Genomic DNA, 10,122 nt, shown 5'->3' with positions numbered 1-10,122 from the left:
CCACATGCCGCGGAGCGGCTGGGCCCGGGAGCCATGGCCGCTGGGCCTGCGCGTCCGGAGCCTGTGCTCCGCAACGGGAGAGGCCGCAGCAGAGGGAGGCCCGCATACCACAAAAAAAATAAAAAATAAAAAAAAAATAAGTGGTATTCAAAATGGGCAAATACTCCCCCAGGAGATTCCAAAAATAACTATTGAGTGTGGAAAGAAAATACCAGAACTTCTATTCATATTTATTTTTACTTTGCACATTTTCATTCCTTTTTTATATATATTTTATCATATTCATAATTTTTACCCACTGGAATGTATTTTTAAATTTTTTATTGAATTATAGTTGATTTACAATGTTTCAGGTGTACAGCAAAGCGATTTAGTTATATATATATATATATACATGTACTTTTTCCGATTCTCTTCCCTTATAGGTTGATATATATATATATATATTCAAAACCGTGTGTGTGTGTGTGTGTGTGTGTGTGTGTGTGTGTGTGTGTGTGTGTATATACTCTCTTTTGGATTCCTTTCCATTACAGGTTATTCCAAGATATTGAATATAGTTCCCTGTGCTCTACAATAGATCCTTGTTATTTATCTATTTCATATATAGTAGTGTCTATCTGTTAATCCCAAATTCCCAATTTATCCTTCTCCCCATATTCATAATTTTAAGTAGAGCAGAACATATCTATAACTTAATGTACACAGATTGTGGTTGCATGCTCAAAAATGTTTCACTGATGCGATGTAGGAACGAAGATTGGAGACCACTGTTATAAGCACCGGGAACCCATCTGAAGAACTTAAGCTGGGGGACAACAGGATCCGATTTTATTTTAGTAAAATCACTCTGTCTGAAGTGTGGAGAGTGAATTAATAGAGGTGAAAATACAGGCAGAGGCTGTAGGCTAGGAGCTACTCAAACCCTGCAAGCAAGGCTTGAATAGAAGCAGTGGGAGTGGGCATGGAGAGGAGGTAGGGGTGGGGGGCAGAGTGAAGGAGGGGTGAGAAATATTCAGCAGACAGAATCCCCTTGACCTGGGCTTCCCTGGTGGCGCAGTGGTTAAGAATCTGCCTGCCAATGCAAGGGACACTGGTTCGAGCCCTGGCCCGGGAAGATCGCACATGCCGCGGAGCAACTAAGTCCGTGTGCCACAACTTCTGAGCCTGTGCTCAAGAGCCCGCGAGCCACAACTACTGAGCCCACATGCCACAACTACTGAAGCCTGCGTGCCTAGAGCCCGTGCTCTGCAACAAGAGAAGCCACGACAATGAGAAGCCCGCGTACCGCAATGAAGAGTAGCCTCCTCTTGCCGCAACTAGAGAAAGCCCTTGCTAGAGCCCGTGCTCTGCAACAAGAGAAGCCACGACAATGAGAAGCCCGCATACCGCAATGAAGAGTAGCCTCCTCTTGCCGCAACTAGAGAAAGCCCTTGCACAGCAACGAAGACCCAACGCAGCCAAAAAAAAAAAAAGAATCCACTTGACCTGGTGGTCAACATATGGGACAGCAGGGAAACAGAAATTTCAACTGACTCTCGGGTCAACTGAATCACTGAGTAGAAACAGCATCCAGGATAAGGAAGCTACCTGTGAAGCAAGAGTTGGGTACTGGAGAAGCTGTTCACGTCACAGGAGTCTGCCAACAGGAGCACATCAGAAGCAGGAAGGAAAACTTCCTCTTGCAGTGTCTCCTCAGTACCTTTGCTGACAAAGCTGAACATCATACTAGCTGGCATAGAAAACATATTTAAAAGACCCATCTTTATTTTTGCAGAGCAGGCAATGAAGGATGAATTTGGCTCTGAGAAGCAATAAATTAATAACTGGATAATCCACCCCTCTGGCTTCTCAGCTTATGTGAGAAATCGTCACTTTCATCTGGATCCAAACCTACATTCCCATTCCAAGTTTTAGAATCCCATTCTTTACCAATTCATGCCCTAACTTTCACATGAGAAACGTGGTGAGACTGTGAGCTCAACTCTTGCTGTAATTCAACAACCCACATACGTAAATTTGTGTTTGATTTTCAGCAATATTAGCCCTGGTGATACAAGAAATAAGAGATTCTTGTATAAGAATAAGAGGGCTATCATGGCAATCTCAGGTTCTTAAACCATGACTTAAGCTGAGAGTTAAAGACTTGAGCTTGTGGTTCTTCTCTCTGTAAGTGCTTAAGTACACTCACAAGAATCCGTCTCATACCACAGTCTTCAAAGTCATCATTACTGTTGTAACTGTCAAGTGCAGCAGCCACTTAGCCTCCAAGGTATGTGCTTCAGTTGGCATTTCATCATAATAAACAACAAATAGCTTGATTAATTGCAACCTCACTTCATGTGATAAACTACCAGCATCCCATTTTCCATTGACAAGGAGCTCAGCACTGTACTCAAAGCCAAAGCCATGACCAAACCTATCCCCAAATCCCATCTTTGCAAGTCTATCTCCTGGTACCACTGCTTGTACCAATCCTGTATCTGTCAGGATCCAATCAGGAGACATAAACCACACAAAAATTAAGCAAATAAAGAATTATTGTAACAGAGGATCAGAGGAACTAAGGACTGGCTAGTAAGAAGTAAAGAGAACTCTAAAGAATATAACAATAGCAGATGTAAAGAGTAGCTATTATCCCTAAGGAAGGATCCCCCCGTCCCTCAGGGCTGAGATCCAGACCACATTGGTGGGGAGGGGGGGCGGGCACAGTCCTGAGTAATTGGATGGTAGAGTTGTGGTGGGTGGGGTGTGCTAGAAATCCACCTCCTGGCACTTGCTGGAAATCTACTTTTCGGGGTGCTAGATTAAGCGGTTAATGAAGACATGCCTCACTGGAGGCAGTCCATTATAAAATCACCCAAGGGGTGTGCTGCGGAAAGCTGCTGGCCGTTAGGTGCTGCTAACCACCGCGCACCGCAGGTGCCTGAGAATAGTACACCTGAACCAGAAAGAAAAGCCCTGTGTCCCTGCAATGGATCTCTATTGCCCTCTACTGACAATACTTAATATTGCATCAGCTCACAAGGAAACACTTAAAAGGACCCATCTCCACGTTTGCAAAGCAGACCATGAAGGGTGGATTTGGAGCTAAGGGGCATGAATTGGTAACTGGTACATGATACATCATTTCCACCTGTCAAAGAAAGAAGGGATGAAAGAAGAAAGGGAGGGTGGAAGGAAGGAAAAGAAAGCCGGCCCTTTCAGGTTTGCAGAGCCAGTCTGAGAAGGACAGGACAAAGACCCCATAACCACATAGGTTGGGGCCGCTGTAACTTGATGACTGCCACCCTCCACTGGACCCCTGATACTTCCAAGGAGTTGTTTGCATGTTTGCCAGCTTTTCATCTCCCATGTTTTCCAGATGCTTCTCTGTGCTCTTCATCTGCCCCTCATTTGCCGTCAGTGACCCCATCTCCTATTTCACAAAAACCTGGAAGCCATCAGACAGAAATTCTCTCAACTTTTCACCCCTAAATCTACATATTATCCTGTATTCTGCCTTTCCTCCTTCCCTCATGTTATAAAGAAAGTGCTAATCCCCCAGCTGGGGGGTTTCCTCTCTTCCTGCCTTCTCAGGAACCTCACACCAATTTTCTTCCCACTTTCCTGTATCTTTAACCTGTCCCTCTTTTTTAGTTCCTTCTTATTAGCATTTAAACTACTCATGTTTCTTCCATTTCGAAAAGCCCTCCCTAAACTCAGTGTGTTTCCCTGCGGCTACCCCTCTATTTCTTCTACTTCATAGCGAAATTTCTTCAGGGAATTGTCTGTGCTCAGTGTGTCCACTTTCTCCCTCCCCATTCCCTCCTCAACCTGCTCAATAGATTCTCACCAACAACCTCCATGGGCCCGAAGCCATAAGACCCTTTCTAGAATTTACCTTGCTCTTCCCCTCAGTAATAATCAACACTGTTGACCACACCCTCCTCCATACATGTCATTCTTCTGGTTTCCATTATGTTTCTTCAATTCTCTCCTATCTCTAGGCCCTCTTGGTTTCTTTCTGCATTTGTTGATTTACATTCTACTATATGAAGAAGAGTTTCTCTTCCCCATTTATTTGTTCATTTTTTTTTAGATCCGTGTAGACTCATGAATTTCTGTATTTTTTCAATTGGTTTTAACCAATTATTATCCTTATTTACTTTTGTGGTCAAATTATCTCAGATTTGGCAAGTGAGAGCCTTCAAATCACCTTCTGTGTCTTTTGACACGTTCCCATCATTATTTGAACACTACTTCCACAGCAAAATTTTCCAGGTCCATCTTATACATTCCCAAGCCTTGACTGAAATTAGTCATTTCTCAAGGAGCCTTGGTTTCATTTGCTATCAGGAGTCACAGCTCCCAGGCTCTTTCAGTGGATGGAACAGGGAATAAATATATGTATACCCCCCCCACATACACTTTTATATCTCTCTTTATAGCTATATCTTTCTACATTATAAAGCATGAATTTACACCAACAGTTGCAATTCCAAGCCAACAACAAAGGGCCCATTATCGTTTCCCCTTTCCACCATATTTCTTCCTCTCTTCTCGAACAGTGAGAAACTTGGCTCCCAGTATCTCAATATATATTCAGAATCTGTCTCCATGTGCTCAGTCCTCTCTATGTCGCCAATTAGTTGACCCCGGTGGGCTGTCCCTGCCACCCCATTTCTTTGCTGTCCTCACACAGGCCACCATGACCACCTCATTTGGGCTCGTCAAGCCTAATTTTGGACTGAATTAGAACGGAATAATGAAAAGAAGAAAGGGGAAGGAAGCAAAGAAGGGAGTGAGGAAGAAAGGAAACAAGGGAAGAAAAGGAGAGAGGGAGGGTGGAAGAAAGGAAGGGAAAGGAAGCTGCCCCTCCAGTTATAGGAGGCTGAGTCTGCCTTTCCAGCCCCTCCAATGTTTGTGCTCCTTATCCTGTGACTTCTTGACTTTCACTCAGCACCCTCTTCCTGGGTGAAACCATCCCCTCCCATGGCTTTCATCTAGTTGATGATCACACCAAAATAGGCATCTTCATCCTAGACTCTTCTTCTGGGTCTCTGACTTCTATACTGATGTGCCTACTAGAATCCACACTAGGCTGGCCACAAGCATCCCAAATTTAACACGTCCTAAAAGCATCTTATTACAACCACTGCCCCACCCCCACCCCCGCCGCCGCAATGTGACCCTATTTCTGTCTCTGTGAAAGACACACACAGAAGCACCTGTTGCCCAAACAGAAACCCAGGCACATTCCCTTTAACTCCATTCACCACCCCTGATGATTCTGTCTCCTCAGCATCTCCTACATCCATCCATCCATCCTCTCCATTTCTGCTGCCTCTCCCCTGGGCCTCTCCAGCTCTCCCACTGAGCTGTCCACTCCTATCAGTGCCTTCTCGACACAGCAGCCCAAGTGATGCCTCTACCCCATGAATCTGATCGTGTCGCTCCCCCATTTAAATACCTTGCATTGGGGATAAAGTCCAAACTTCTTAACGGTCCCTGCTCTGTCCTACCTCACAGCATCACTGTTTTCCCCTCTCCATTTTACCTGCTGTCTAGCCCTCCTGAATCTCTTCTGCCCCGCAAATCCCCCATGCTCTCTCTTCAGGGAGCCTCTGGAGTGTGTTATTCTCCTCTGCTCGGAACATTCTTCTTAAACCCCTGCTCTCAGCTGGCCTTGCTTCTGCTCCTGCTCATCTGACACTTGTCAGCGTTGACATCACCTCCTCCTGGAAGCCCACTCTGATTTGCCAAACCTAGGTGAGGTGCTCCCCCCATGAATGAATGGAGATTAGGGAGCTTGAGTTATTCATGCTTAATTTCCCAGTGCTGAGCTCAGCACTTGGTCTTGTTAGCACAGTGACAAAATCGTCACTGTGGGAGGCAAAATAATGCCCCCCACCCAAGACATCCATGTCCTAGTCCCCATGTAACTATGTTATGTTACACAGGAAGGGCGAATTAAGGGTGCAGATGGAATTAAGGTTGCTAATCAGCTGACCTTAAAAGAAGATTACTTTGGTGGAAAATCTTATCTAGGGGGGCCAGGTGTAATTACAAGGATCCTTTAAATGCAGAAGAGAGAGGCAGAACCAGAGGGATGGCATCAGGAGAAAAACTCGACCAGCCATTGCTGGCTTTAAAGATAGGTCACATGGACTACCCTGGTGGCGCTCTGGTTAAGGATCCGCCTGCCAATGCAGGGGACATGGGTTCGAGCCCTGGTCTGGGAAGATCCCAAATGCTCTGGAAGCAACTAAGCCTGTGTGCCACTACTACTGAGCCTGCGCTCTAGAGGCCACACACCAAAACTACTGAGCCCGCGTGCCACAACAAATGAAGCCCGTGTGCCTAGAGCCCGTGCTCCGCAACAAGACAAGCCACCACAATGAGAAGCCCACGCACCGCAACGAAGAGTAGCCCATGCTCATCGCAAATAGAGAAAGCCCGCACAGCAACGAAGACCCAATGCAGCCAAAAACAAATTAAATAAATAAATTTAAAAAAAAAAAAAAAAAGGTCCCAGGAATCAAAGTGTTTCATGGCCACATGATGTGCTATGTTTTGTGTCCTGCTGGAGAGCTATAACCCAGCCGCTCCCTGATGCTGGGCTCCATGCACCTCCATATCAGAGCTGATAGGCTCTCCTCACCACGACCAAACATTCCCAGAGGGCACCGGTCTATATATTATAAGCCATTAATACTGTATTTCAAACTAAGTGCTAGTTGCTATAAAGGCCCAGTAAGCACATTTACAATTTTTCTGTTCTTGCAAATTCTGAAGAAACCAAGAACACAACTCAAAACTGCGTTTTATTTTGTTTTCCTTTATGACCAGCTACTCTTAAAAATAAAAATTGATACCTCTGCATTAGTATTCCTTTATGGTTTATTAGACAGTATTATCCCATATATCAGTTTATTTGGTGCTTGGTACAACTTGCAAATTATGATTATCCCCATTTTTCAGGTGAGAAGTCAGAGGTTCAAAGAGGTTTTGTAATTTGCCCAAGGCCACACAGCTAATAAATGGCAAAGCCTAAAAACTAAAATCCAGGTCTTTGAATAGAAAATACTACTCTCTCTACGTTGGAAAGAACCTTAGTGATATTTATTTATTTATTTATTGGCTGCATTGGGTCTTCCTTGCTGTACACAGGCTTTCTCTAGTCGCGGCGAGCAGGGACTACTCTTCGTTGCAGTGCGAGGGCTTCTCATTGCGATGGCTTCTCTTGTTGTGGAGCACAGGCTCTACAAGCACAGGCTTCAGTAGTTGTGGCATGCGGGCTTCAGTAGTTGTGGCTCGCTGGCTCTAGAGTGCAGGCTCAGTAGCTGTGGCGCACGGGCCTAGTTGCTCCTCGGCATGTGGGACCCTCCCGGACCAGGGCTTGAACCCATGTCCCCTGCGCTGGCAGGAGAATTCTTAACCACTGCGCCACCAGGGAAGCCCCTTAGTGATATTTAACTCTGAGCCCAAATGAGAAACTGTAGCTCAAAGAGACTAAATGGGCTTCCCCAGGTCATCTGTCTGGCAGGCTCGTTTACAGCAAAGACAAAGCTTTCAGTCTCCACTCTTCACCCTCTACCCTAAGGATCTGCCATGTTCAAAATCACCCATATACCCAGAGGTATAGAAAGGACTTGAATTATTAATCATTTAGTGATTAGGTTGAATAACCTGAGAGATATGGGTCACATTCTCTTATCACAAACCTCCAAGGGACTCTCCAAACATCTCAGTTCTACTAAAATATTGTACTAAACATGCTTTAGGGCTTCCCTGGTGGCGCAGTGGTTGAGAGTCCGCCTGCCGATGCAGGGGACACGGGTTCGTGCCCCAGTCCGGGAAGATCCCACGTGCCGTGGAGCGGCTGGGCCCGTGAGCCATGGCCACTGAGCCGGCGCGTCCGGAGCCTGTGCTCCACAACGGGAGGCCACAGCAGTGAGAGGCCCGCGTACCGCAAAAAAAAAAAAAAAGTAGGCTGAGGGACTTCCCTGGTGGTCCAGTGGCTAAGACCCCGTGCTCCCAAGGCAGGGGGCCTGGGTTCAATCCCTGGTCAGAGAACTAGATCCCACATGCCGCAACTAAGAGTTCGCATGCCACAACGAAGATCCTGCAAGTGGCAACGAAGATCTCATGTGCCACAACTAAGACCTGGTGCAGCCAAAATAAATATATATATATATAAAATGTGTGCTGAAATCATCTTGGGACTGTACTGTGATATTCCCATGATGCTCAAATAGTATGTATTTTTCTCGGTTTTGGACAATGAAATTGATGTTACAGGGATTTTGTGACCGCTCTGCCTGATGCCACAATAGATATGGTCTGTGAGAGTAAAATCTATGGATTTTCAGAAGAGGAGAGACTTAAATAAACTTCTTTGATAGAAGTACAGTGAGGGACTTCCCTGGTGGCGCAGTGCTTAAGAATCCGCCTGCTGATGCAGTGGACACAGGTTCCAGCCCTGGTCAGGGAAGATCCCACATGCTGCAGAACAACTAAGCCCATGTGCCACAACTGCTGAGCCCACATGCCACAACTACTGAAGCCCGCATGCCTAGAGCCCGTGTTCTCAACAAGAGAAGCCACCACAATGAGAAGCCCGCACACCACAAGGAATAGTAGCCCTGTTCACCACAACTAGAGAAAGCCCACGCACAGCAACAAAGATCCAACACAGGCAAAAATAAATAAATTAAAAATAAATAAATAAAAATAAACACTATGTATCAATAAATGCAGCCAAAATTCGGTTAACTCTCTTCACTGTTTGAAAAAAATAAATAAACAAATAAATAAATAAAATGGCATCTTCTTTAATAACAACACCCAGAATGTTCCAGGCTAAAAAAGCTCTAATTTCACATTTGCTCAAGCATTGATTTGATGTAGCCAATATGACTCCAATCTTGGATAAAGTATGCAAACAACATAATTTTATTTCCTCATTTATCAAAACTGATTAGGGAAAAATTAATTAATGAGGGAACCAATAAGATGTTACAAGCTGTTCAAAGAATTCCCAAAACCACATGTATACAAGACTATCAAGAATGATAAAGATGTGGAATCTAAAATATGACACACATGAACTTATCTACTAAACAGAAACAGACTCCCAGACATAGAAAACAGACTGTAGTTGCCAAGGGGGAGGGGGAGCGGGGGAAGGATGGAGTAGGAGTTTGGGATTAGCAGAAGCAAACTATTACATATAGAATGGATAAACAACAAGGTCCTACTGTATAGCACAGGGAACTATACTCATTATCCTGTGATAAACCATAATGGAAAAGAATATGAAAAAGAATGTATATATATGTATAACCGAATCACTTTGTTGTACAGCAGAAATTAACATAATATTGTATATCAACTATACTTCAATAAAATAAAATTTTTTAAAAGAATGATAAAGTAAGTTTGATTAATAGATGAAAAAAAAAACAACAACAGGCACCAGCTGTGCAGGGGTCTCTCCTAATCCTTAGTAACAAAAATCTGATTGTACGGTTGGGGTGTTATAAGGGCTGTATAGTCAAAGAGGGACTGGTCTGAGTTGAGATTTCTTTAATCTAGCTTCCCATTCTTGGTAGGATTGGGAAAGGCAGTATTATTTTTAAAAATCATGGGGGCTTCCCTGGTGGCGCGGTGGTTGCGCGTCCGCCTGCCGATGCAGGGGAGCCGGGTTCGTGCCCCGGTCCGGGAGGATCCCATATGCCGCGGAGTGGCTGGGCCCGTGAGCCATGGCCGCTGAGCCTGCACGTCTAGAGCCTGTGCTCCGCAAGGGGAGAGGCCGCAGCAGTGAGAGGCCCGCGTACCAAAAAAAAAAAAAAAAATCATTTACAAATTCCACAAAAATAAAGACTATACTTTCAGGGATCATTTCTATAGTTTGTTACTAGAGAAGTTTCGAAAACCATAACTCAAAAACAGTCATGTACCACAATATTCATTGCAGCTCTATTTACAATAGCCAGGACATGGAAGCAACCTAAGTGTCCACTGACAGATGAATAGATAAAGAAGATGTGGCACATATATACAATGGAATATTACTCAGCCATAAAAAGAAACGAAATAGAGTTATTTGTAGTGAGGTGGATGGACCTAGAGTCTGTC

The 10,122-nt window shown here is 44.6% G+C and overlaps 1 pseudogene; it reads left to right on the top strand.

Annotated features, from left to right (window-relative positions):
• Positions 1–9,863: 9,863 nt before the first annotated feature.
• LOC112065666 (uncharacterized) lies at positions 9,864–9,937 on the top strand (annotated as a pseudogene).
• Positions 9,938–10,122: the final 185 nt, after the last annotated feature.

Source organism: Physeter macrocephalus, chromosome 14, assembly GCF_002837175.3.
Source record: "Physeter macrocephalus isolate SW-GA chromosome 14, ASM283717v5, whole genome shotgun sequence".
Classification (NCBI taxonomy): domain Eukaryota; kingdom Metazoa; phylum Chordata; class Mammalia; order Artiodactyla; family Physeteridae; genus Physeter; species Physeter macrocephalus.
Note: the sequence above shows the minus strand (reverse complement) of the source record. Positions and strands in the feature narration are given on the sequence as shown.